We start from the raw sequence: 12,819 nt of genomic DNA on the forward strand, positions 1-12,819 counted from the left end.
TGATGTTTGTGGAGCTGCAGATGTTGATCAACATGTCTGTCAAACCTCAGACTGTTTACAACATTCTAATGACTGTCAACAAAGAAGATGGTGAATCTCCTGAGTATTACAGGTTTCTGAATATTGTAGTCCACTCCACCATCAGACTAAAGCAGAGCTTACATCTGTACTATACACTGGAGATGATTTCTATTGGCATTTTGTCAATTATATATATTTATAAATTTGAGAAAGGTAATATTTCAAATAAAAACCAATATATTACCTATTGAAGATGCAACATGCATACATATACATTACTTAATATAAGAAATAAAATATTTTTGTGGTCTTTCTACTCCTTAGCTCAGCTGGGTTCAAGTTTTTGTCTCACGACCAGGAAGAATTAGACACACGGACACTGGAGAGTTCATAGAGCAGAATTTATTAAGCAAAAGGAAAGCTCTCAGCCGAGAGAGTAGTTCTGAAAGCGGGTTGCCAGTTACCTCCTTCATGGTTGAATACAGGAATTATATATATATATATATATATATATATATATATATATATATATGCTGATGAGGCTAGGTTCATTATCTGTAATAAGGTGAAAATTCCTGGCAGCTCCACCCCATCCTTCCAGTGCACATGTGGGCTCTTAGTCTGAGCCTGTCCATATTTATTTATTTCCCTTACGGCTCATGTGCTAAGGAATGAAATTTTCCACTGTGGGCATGTTTAGGAAAGCTTCTTGTGCAAGTTCTTGTATCTGCACCAAGCATCTGGTGTAGGCCAGGCATGGTGTCTCATGCTTGTAATCCCTGCACTTTGGGAGGAGGGGGTCGGCAGATCATGAGGTCAGGAGATCGAGACCATCCTGGCTAACATGGTGAAACCCTGTCTCTACTAAAAATACAAAAAAATTAGCCGGGCATGGTGGCACATACCTGTAGTCCCACCTACTTGGGAGGCTGAGGCTGGAGAATTGCCTGAATCCAGGAGGGGGAGACTACAGTCAGCCTAGATCACACCATAGCACTCCAGCCTGAGTGATAGGGCAAGACTCTGTCTCAAAAAAAAGAAAACATCTGGTGTAAGACTTGTGGGGTGCGTCAGAGGTTCTCCAGGGACTCTTCTTTTACTTTCTGCCTAAAACAAGTTGTTTAACTCTCCGCAATACTTTATCAATAAAATTGTCTCCTACACATGCCTTTCAATTCCATTACTTTCTTCCTCCACCTTAGCTCCAAAAGAAATCGCTAATCTTAGTTTAAAAATAATCTCCTTTTTAAATTTTTTATACATGATATATATTCATAACCCATATCCATAATATTTTATTAGTTATTTTAAACTTAAATAGTATTATAACATAGACATTTGTCTGAGGATTTTGTTTTTCACTTGGTATTAAGTTGCTGAGATTCATTCGTATTGTCACATGATATTACACATCTTCCAATTATCTCTGAAATTTCTCTCTTCCTTCCTTAAACCTACTTAAGGCATGTTGATCACCAAATTCTCTTTAGCTAAATCTCTTGTACGTAGTACAATACATATAACTAGTTATATGTACACTAACATATGCATTTCCAAGAACATGGGAAAGCCATACTCATTTTATAAATTCTGTAAATAAAAATAATACTAGCAACTTCTCTGTCTAGTGTGTTCTCTATTCTTTTGTTAGTTGATGATAAAATAGTAGTGAAGATGGAGTAATGGAATGTGATAATTTGTGGTGATATTTAATATGAAAACATATTTCCTTATTGTTATATAAATAAGTTTGAGACATAAAATGCTGTTTACATATTCAGTGAGAAACCTAATTCTAAGCTTTTGGCTTTTAAATGTTTTCTGTGACCTTTGTTGCATTGTGACAGTTGTAGCAGATATTTCACTCATCATACAATGTAATTGGCATTCTGCCACAATCACTAAACCCAGCAATAATTGTTAGCTCTAGGGAACTGCCAGAATGGAGTAAAGCTTTTTTAAACTCCATGTAATTAACAGAAATGTTTACACAGGAGAAAAAGTGTTATACTGTATCAAACTTTCCTTTTAAACAGTAGTTAGATTTTGAACTTACTCTAAATTTTAATATTTTAACAGTTGTAAAAAGATTCTATGTTAAAAGTATCTTCTTGTTTTATAAACCCTGTCAGCACTTAATCATTTAGCAAGATCATGTAAGTTATATCAATGCACAGAATGACATTTAAGAAAATATTATTATACCCTGCATAAGTGTATATGGAGATGTGAAGGGCCAGAATGATTTAATTAAGTATAATTGGGTCAATATAGAAGTTTAAAGTCATGTATGGAAGAAATTGTTGGTGACAAGACTGACTTTTTCAAATCTGGGTTTGGATTACTGCCTAAGATAAAATGGGCAAAAGCACATTGTAACTGTTCAATTAGGTAGAGGTTTCAGGGCACAAAGATTATACTGGATCTCTTCAACCTCATATATCATTCCTATCTTCCTCAGTTCCTAGAAAAATAAAAGATATCTGACAGTTCTGATTGTTATCTGAGGTAGGTTGACTACGATTAGACTCAATAAAGAAACTCTGCTCAAAATTTAATAGATGCAACCTACTAAGTAAAAAAAGTGCTTCATTATTTAAAAATTCTTCAATTTTGTATAAATTAAAATCTATAGAAGTTAGAAATTATTCACTAAGATTCCAAAGTATTTGAAATGCCTATGAACTTTCCAGTGTAATTAAATGTGTCTTCTTTGTTTAAAGAAACATTTCTTATAAAAAGCTTAAATCTGTTTGAGTCTATGTAGGTAAAGTATAAAACAATATTTTGTTCAATAAATAGAACTTTATAAATGAGTATGTAATTAATAAGGAAACTTTGTTTTTCTTTTTGCTTAAAATAGATGATTATAGTAAGCATTTCTAAATTTAGTTTCCAGTTGAGAATTCTATTTTATATATTTATATACCTGTATCTATCTCTCTACTAATTAATTGATATGATACAGATGTTCTGTTGAGCCAAAATATTTCTATGTGGAGGCAAAGTGAATCTTTATTCATCTCCTAAGATTTATTTCTCTAGTTAATATTTCTATCAAGCATAGACTAAAAACTTGGTCAAAATTGATTGCCTGGTCATAGTTTCCCATATAAATAGCACAATTGTTTGCATTCAGTATATTTTAGAAGGCACTTCTTTGGTTTAGAATCTTAAAGAACATTGAATATAAAATTACATGCCACTGAAAAAAGGTTGCCAACAATGTGAGTTCTCTGTGCTCCCAGTGTAAAGAATACCATTATAGAGGGGATGTCATATTTTAATAGAACAAATTACCGAGGCAGACACTAAACATTCAAATCATTATGTGTAAAATGCCTGTCTTTTGTCAGAAAAGCAGTAAAGAAATATTAGAGGCCAATTCTCTTATTTATGTATGTATTCCATCATACATTAATCAATTATCAATTGTCAGGAACTGTTCTACCCTGTCCTCCTTCCAGGAGCATTAACAAAAATTAATTTTTCTGAGTCTATTACCATTTTTGGTAATTTGGAAGCAGCAACAATAATATAGTACAACGCAACATAATACAATATAATATGGCATAATGCAACAGAATAATTTTAAGGAAAGTTTAAATTCAGGGGAGCAAAGAACTTGGATGTGCAAAGGACATCAAGGAATGTAGGGTCAAGTAGGATCCATTTTGTTGATAGCTGACAAAAGTGAGCGACAGAGAGTAACAGCAATCTATAAGTTGGTGCAGGCATTGCATTGTATGTTTGGAATAGATACTTAGAGAACAGCTCTGTTATTGTTGCTTTCGCTCCCTTATATCTGGTTCCAGTATCCTTTGCTGTCTTCAGAGAGAGACTATTTGTAAGAGGAAGCCTAGAATTTCACCGTGCATTGTCATTTTGTCAAGAACTAAGGCAAATTCTACTAGGCTCCTGGAACAGAATGTTAAATCATTAGGAATAATTTATTTGACACACAGAATAAACTACAACTGTATACCAAAAATCTGGTACACAATATGAGACTATTTTGAGAATGTTTATCCAAGGAAAATAAGACACAGTTTTAGATGAGGCTTAATTTTTTCACATTTAATCACTTAAAAATATTCTTAATTCAATGTACTATATCATCTGCAATTTGTGGGCTGGTTAATTTAAAGGGAGTGATCCAGGTTAGGGAAGTTGAGATAGCAGAAATTTTTCTAAGAGAATGCAAATTAAAATTATTGGGCTACAGGAATGGTACCTTGAAGTTAGAATGCTTGAGTTAAGTTTCTTTTTGGCTCTACCAAGTACAAACTTGATAATACAGTTAGCTATGATTGGAAATGATACTAAAATCATGTGAAATGGTGCTTGATAAACTTCAGTGTGATTAAAAATGTCCTGGAAAAGATTGTCAAATGTGTTAATCATTAGTCTCTATCACCACACCTTGCTTCACTAGGTCAAGGTGATTATGGTGTAGTGGGCAGCCATATCAAAATTTGAAGACTAGTTTTTTATGCTATAGTTATTTTTTTTCTCTTTTGGGGAAGCAGATCCATTTTGAATTGTTTAAATATCTACTAAGTCGGCTGCTGAAGGAATTGCTCCTGGGAAAATAGATTTATACTAAAAAATATAGTAATGTTTCCATTAGCAAATAATAATAAAGCAAAAAAATTATCTTGGATGATTTGTATTTTATGAGTTCTGCATACAAGAAACTCAAAATCTATGGCTTGGGAGTATACCTTAGCCTTTTTTTAGATTAAATTTTCAACCAATATTTAATAGAACATTCTCTATGTTCAATGTACATTAGTAGGCATGATGGGAGATATAACAATGAGGCAACCTCATTATTCTTGAGGGTTTTACAATTATGTTATTTTTATTAAGAGCTTGGAAATATGTTCTAGGTTTGGGATTTTGAAGTGATACCTTTATTCAGTAGCCTAGAGCAGTAAACCATGAATTAAATGCTTGTATTCCCAGGGTAGAGCAGAAAACTATCCATTGTGATACCAAAACAAAATCTTTCTCTCTCTCTCTCCCTCTCTCTCTCTCTCTCTCTCTCACACACACACACACACACACACACACACACTTAATAACATGAAGATATTAAGATTTACTAACATTTTATTTATAGATTTATATTGGTGCCCTCTCATATCCTCTCAATAGAATGTGATATATCACTTATGGTAAGCATATAAGGGAAACATTTTCACATTGTTGAGGCATTGACAACAGTGCCCTCATTTATTCACTGACTTTCAAAATTTTAGACTTGTTATGTTTCTGAGAATTTACAGATATAACATATAATTACTCTAATTTATAAAATCAGCACAAGATTTATAGAACTTTTCCAATAAAACCATCTTTGAAGATAAGCACAAAAAATAGCAAAGCCAGACAATCTTGATATTTTTATGACTGTATATTGTCAAAATTATAGGATAAAACTACTGAAAATGTATAACATGCTACTAAATAAATGTTTTTAAAATGTTTTGTCTTCATAAGATTTAATAGTATTTCAAAATATGAATAAGGTAATAACAAGATTTTTAAGGAAAAATACATTTTATGAAGAGAGAATTTTGAATATAGTTACTTAGACCTTTGCTATTTCACTTTGTTGTCTACAATATTTGTGTCACTTATAATGGCTCTCTGATATTCACATATTTAATAATTATCAACAAGAGATTTTTCCATTTATTTAAAAATCTTCCAAAGAATGGTGTACTCTAAATATAAAAACAAAAAAGCATTGTATTTCAATTACTCCATAAGAATAATTGAATGGCATTAGGGAGAATAAAAATTTACAAGCTGAACTTTAACCAAAGCCTTGGCATAATGGTCGGATTGATTTGGAATGTGATCATCACAATTCAGGAAGAACAGCTAATCACATACTTTCATTTGGATATATTATCTTTGAAATATGTTTTTTAAGTATGGTAGTCATCAAATAGAATTATCCAAACAAATCTCTGAAGTGTAAAATTTTATACTCAAACTTTAAAAAATAGTGAAGTACATTTAATCATGTTTTTATTATTTATTAATGAAATCTACATAGTTTTGGAGATAAATTGGAATATGCATACAGAATGATACATGGAGTATAATAAATCACAAATCAAAGCTTTAAAATTCAATAAAATTTTTATGATTGGAAAACAAGCATCTTATACAATAGAAAATACTTAAAAGTTCTATTACTTTTATCTCATCCACCTTAACTTCTCTTTTTGATTATCTTTAATAATGTAAAAATACTTTAGCATAGCGTTCAAAGTATAGGGTAAAAAGTTTTGAAAAATAAGCAAATAAGTAGCCATATTTTACTGTTGTAGCTTAAGAAATTTTGTGGATTAAAGATAAAAGTTTGAAGTCCATTGATTTTTGGTATGAACTTCTTTAGTTTGTGATGATGATTCAATAATCAAAAGTTATTTTCTAGGTTTCAACTAACAGACATGACTACATAAAAACACACAAATTATCAATATACAGGATTTGGTTTGCTTTTGCGATCATAAACCCTGAAGGTACATACAATATAAAATAAATGTTCAGAAGTGAAACAAACATGTTTCTGAACTAAATTAGCATGTTTAAGTACAAGCATTAAGAACATAATTGAGAAACTGTTTTCATGCATTGGTACCTATTTTGAATATCGGTAGACAATGATTAAAAGGCACTGCAGCATTCAGTGTGAAATATCACTGTTGAAATAAAGTGATTCTAATATTTGGCTATGTCCTACAGCATATTGAAACACAACGAGATTTTGGCTAAATTTCTTTATCTTAATGCCACCATAAACGAATTAATATGAATACAAATAGACAGCAATATGCAGAGTATCTGTGAATGTGTAATCTTTGTTTTACATGTCAGATATTTTGACAGATTTTCTTTTCTACATATCTGTATTCCTAAATGAAATCTACTGATTTCTTTATGTCGGCTCAAATCTTTAAGATAAGTTAAAGTACAAACAATATATTCTGTTGACTGCATTTATTTCACAAACATTAGTTTGTGTTTTCATTTAATGCCTCTTAAATTACTCATTGATGACATTTTTCTTTTGTGGAAAAGTATCAGAAATTTTTACAACATTTACAACAAACTTTTTCTCCAAAGTAAAGGCTGAATAGCTGCTTAGGCAATGTGAGTATCATACAGGGACATTCCCTTGTTATTGGTCAACTGGGGTGAAATAAAGAGTGAAGGAGGGAGAATTTCCCCAGGTAGCTCAGAAAAATCCCAAGAAGAGAAACTTGCTGCAAGTGTGGATGTAAAGTTATAAATATGGTAGAGGCCCATTTCAACTCTACCTAGGTGTGTAGTTATAATATCCATGCAATTTATTTCTCTTTCACTTTAACACTTTTCCAAATCCATGAGAAAGTGACTCTTAATTAGTACAGAAAGGATGTAGGATGAGGTGAAAAAAGTATCTGCTCTGAAGATGTATACCCTTAAGTTTGAATGCCATTTATTTGCTACAGGGCTTTAAATAACACATTAAACCTCAATAAGTTCCTATTTTATTATCACACCTACTTCTTAGGTTGTATTATTATGAAAAGTATGTGAAGTCTCTGCACCCCTCAGTGTTGATAAGGATCCTGGATGAATACTTGTCCTCTCCCAAAGAGGAAGGCTTATTTATATGCCTATAAAAACACAGATTTTAAAAGAATGCACATTTAAATACGATTAGGACATATATTCAAATATAGATATTGGGAACACATATTCAAATTTTCTATGTGACCAAGAGAAATGTAAATGATGAGAACATACTCTGTTTACTTACTCTCATCCATTGTTCCTGTGAATGTAAAATCGTACAGCCACTGTTGAAGACAGTTTGTCAGTTTCTTAAAAAAGGAGACACAATCTTGTCATAATGATCCACCATTTATGCTCTTAGATTCTACCCAATTGAATTGCAAGTTTATGTCCACAAAAAAACTTGAAAGCATATGTTCATAGTAGTTTTACTTATAATATCCCCAAATTGAAAGCAACCAAGATATTCTTCAATAAGTGAATGAATCAAAAAAGTGTAGTGCATTCATACAAGTGTACTATTCAGTAATAATAAACAAAATGATCCATCAACCCATGAAAAGACACGGAGAAAACTTAACTGTATGTTACTAAGTGAAAGAAACCCATCTGAAAAGTCTACATACTTTAATATTTTAACAATATGCCATTTTGGAAGAGGCAAAACTCTACAGACCATAACATTTTCATTGACTGCCAGGTGGAAGGGAGCAGGAAAGAGAATTAGATAGGTGAATTAATAAAGTGTATAATGCATTTTTGGATGTTTTACTGCGGACAGCATTTAGGCTTCACCCCTCCTTCTTCCCCTTCTGCCCCACATCTGTGTACAGTGATAAAAAAATGCAGATGTTTTATCTTTGACATCAGTGAGAATTTCAAACAATGAAATCCTTACTTTTGTGAAATACTCATTCCTGACGCATCGTCTAACCACCATAAAAACTTCAATGCATTTTCCTTACACTTATCTTTCAAGTCATTTTTTGGCCTGCTTGAGAGCCTACCCTCTCTCCCTAGACAGCCTCATCATGTGAGTAATGAGCCTTTTTATAATCTATCGTTATGTGTATGGCATCATAAGTCTCAACATCCAAACCAAATTTTGGGTAGCAGTGCATTCTGTATTTGAGAAAAGTTCACAGTAATTGTTGCTACAAGTAAGATGTATAGACAATGACCACCACTATTTACAAAAGGTCTTTCTTATTTGTTTGTCTTATTAAATGGTCTGCTGCCTGATGACAAACATGTTTTCTGAACTACCGCTTGATAGCTATCTTGTCTTTTGGGCTGTGCTGCTTTATACTGCATTTTCTAAGTTTTGTCTAGATTCTGTTTTAACTGAAATAAGTTGAAAGTTCAAAAATTGCCATTTAGCAACAGTCTTATAGAGTTTTGGTCCTCCTTAAAAGGGCCTAGCATTGTGTGTCGTGCCCAAGACCTATCTGTGTGTCTTAGATTGAAACAGGTCTACTGGTTTCAGGATAAACCATGACTGAGGCTGGGTTCAAGAAAATAACTCTTACTTTGTGACTGCTGGTAACTAAGTCAACCATTGCCATAGGGTTGTCCTAAGCCCTGATAATACTTAGTTGAGTTTCTTTGGAAGAAGAAAAAGCTTGTAAATATGAGGAAGGTAGAGAAGAATCCCCAAAGTCTATTTAGTAAATGCCCAAAAGAAAAAGAAAAAAAGTAAAGAAAACTGAATATGAAAATTGTTTAAAAAAAAAAAAAATCTAAGCAGAAATCCATAATTTTGCCCAATAGATTATCCAAAGTTTGCTAAAATAATTTATGTAGCAAAAAGAAAATTAGGCACAACAGAATATTGGTAACAATAGGCACCAACAGGCACTATGTTGTATAGCAGACCTCTAGAACTTACCATTTTATTTAACCAAAACTTCATACTGTAAAACTCCTCATTTCCCCCTCCCTCAACCCCCTACTTTGTGTTTCTGTGGGTTTGACTATTTTAGACACTTCAAATAAGTGGAATCATGCAGTATTCATCCTTCGGTGACTAGTTTATTTCACTGAATAATGTCTCCTAGGTTCAGGATAAATCTCATGCTGTGTTCTTACAAGAAAAAAAAAAAAGTTTGGAACAGGGAAACTTTTGGAGGCTATGAATATTTTTATTACCTTGATTATGGTTATGATTTCATGGGTTTGTTTATATGTCCAAATTCATTAAGTTGCATACATTAAATGTGTGCAGGTCTTTATATGTCAGTATCTCAATAAAACTTTAAAACAGGATGAAAGAGTGCTCACTGGTTGTTTTTTTTTTCTCCTCTACAACCCAGGTTCTGAATTAATTTTAATCTGTTAACATTTACCAAATCACAAACTTTCATTGCCTTATTTAAAACTGAAGCTCCAGTCACTGTATCTCTGGGGATCTCACAAAATGTAACCAAGGTAACTTCTATAGTATTAGGAGATTTAGTGAACAAAAATAGAGGATAAAATGGTCTGCCTCAATTTAACATGAAAACAATTCCCTTGTTTAAATTTCCCCATGGTCATAACACCCATTACCTTAAAAAAATGGGCAGGAACTTTCTGACCCAATGAACAATATGTTAAAACAAAATTGAACCTTTGGTGTTTATAAATTGGATTCTTTTAAAAAAGGGATCAATAGACATTATTTTCTTCCTCCTCCACAGTTAAAATAGGAGTTTTTATGAGTTAATGCAGTCATATATAATTTAAAATAGGGTCTTCAAAGACTGAAATTCATATACAAGACCTATTTAATAGAAGTAGTGATAATCTCCACTACTTTAGCCTGTTCTTAAACTGGGAAAGAATAAAGGGTGCTTTACTGTGGTTTATCACACCTTAATGCTGTGATTTCAACCATTCAGGCCTATACACACAGTGTTTTTAAATGAATGTCTTCATGCAATTATCTCCTGATTAATATTTTGAGATTATAGAGTTGGCTAACATGCTATGAGCACTGCCTGTTTTAACAATCTCTTAGCTACAGTTTTGTCTTTACTTTCAAAGAGCACCATACACTTTGCCCAGCTACCCTTTGGGCACCTTAACTGCCATACCATCACATACAAATTTTCTGGCAAAATCTTATTCTATTCTGGCTCAACATTTTACAGCAGCATAGATGTGACATCACACTGATAGTATCCTCCAAAGAAGAGACACATTTGACGCTTATTCAAGACACACAAATACTTACAAGGGACCTTACTAAAAGTGGGTTGTCCATTTCTTTATACCTGTCACAAGGCATGATCACCTTGGTTAAATTCCTGAAAAACCATTTGGTAAAATGAAGTCTGTTGCATCCCCCACACTGTTAAGAAACAGCTATTGACCCTCTCACATTGACCATAACATTAACAACAAGCCCAACACCTTTTAGAGTTTTTTGTTTGTTTGTTTGTTTTTTCATTCTAGAAGCAATATATTTTTTATTTACAAAATTTAGTCAAGTTCATTTACACTATTACTTGCAAATTGACCCTTGAATGGGGCATCCTATAGCCAAAAGATATTGACTCTGTCCAAATTGCACTTCAACAAGAATTACTATCAGTATCCTTCACAGATTACTTCACTGTGGAGGCTTTAGTAACATTATCTCATGCCTCCTGAAGTCTGTGGATCAATCATTCATGTACCCATAGTCCCTGATATTGTGATGCAAGAAGCTGTTCTTGGCACTATGCTTTATGTCATTACAGGAAAAAAAAAACGGCTGGCCACTTTGCAAGCTGTCTTGGAAACTGAGTCTCTCAAAGGCCCTGAGACCTTGATCTTTTATACAAGTTACTGACTATGCCTTTGGTTATGGAGAAAGTACCCTGCAAGCTTGGCTTGGCTACCAAGGCCTCCTTGTTATAGGATGTAGCAAAACTCAGGCTGTCTGACGTATTTGCTCTGCAGGAAGAGATAATCTCTCCTGTTCTTAGTTCCTTGCCAGATGCCACATGGCTGGAGGAGGGTATCTCTCTCAGAATCCTTGGCTACCTGGGGAGCCCCTTAGGATCAACTGAGTGAACAGTCATATGTACTCATACACTTTAGGGTTGTTATCAGCACTGTCCCACATGATAGAGCTTGCTGGGGAACTGCTATTTTAAACCCTTAACCAGGGGGAATATTAACATTCTTAATAAATCTAACTTGGCTATTGATCATTACTTAACAATTTGTCTCACTTCATGTTTCTTTGCTGACCATTTCTTGGGATTTCGTCTGTTGATGACCTTACTAAATCTCTGTTCTTCTGGGATCAACTGTCTTGGCTGGTGACAAATGGTGAAGCCCCTGCACCAAAACCACAGATTGACATTGCTCTTTAAAGAAAGGTCTCTACAGCTGTATCACATATATTGAATGGTTGTGTAAACTACTTTTCAAAGCTTATGCACCTAATTCTGATGATGTTACCAAATTGCCTACCAGTGGGCAAAACAATTCACACTATTGTCACTTATTCTGGAATTAAGATCAGCATAGCTGGCACATAGTTTTACCTTCTATCCACAGGAATACTGCAGCATTCTTTGGGCCTCGAAGCAGAAAGCCTTTATTCCTCAGAGAAAATTCATGTTGCCCTCACCCTAAACACAAAAAACTTTTCATTGTTTCTCATTCAGGGACATTGGCAGTGGAAAAATCTATTTTATAAAATAAACTTCCACTCCAACACCTCAAATTAGCCTATATGCCCCCCATTCCAATAAATCCTCAATATTGATTTGAAAGGAATGAGGCACATCCCCCATATATCTCCCAACTTCCTGAGCCCAGCACAAACACATTCCTCCATATTTCTTTCAAACTTCAGAAAAACATCACCTGGGAGATATCCGATAAGGAATGCTAAATGTATAGTGTTAACCAATTGTAATGCTGTAACCGAGAGAATTACCTTGTTCCCTGTAACTTTACATATACTGTTTACATCGGGCTATAAAAAGCAAGCACTCGCATTGTTCGAGGCCCTCTTGTATGCTGTAGAATGGAGGGACCAAGTTCGAACTTGTAGTAAAGATCCTTACCGCTTGGCTTTGACTCTGGACTCTGGTGGTCTTCTTTGGGGAACAAACGGTCTGGGTATAACAGATTTATTCACTCACAATGACTTTATACTTTCTTCACCAATAAAATATGGGCATTCTGTGCTAATTAAGTCAATAATTTCTTACAACAACTCTGATAGGTAGAATAGAA

Source organism: Chlorocebus sabaeus, chromosome 3 (genome assembly GCF_047675955.1).
Source record: "Chlorocebus sabaeus isolate Y175 chromosome 3, mChlSab1.0.hap1, whole genome shotgun sequence".
NCBI lineage: Eukaryota > Metazoa > Chordata > Mammalia > Primates > Cercopithecidae > Chlorocebus > Chlorocebus sabaeus.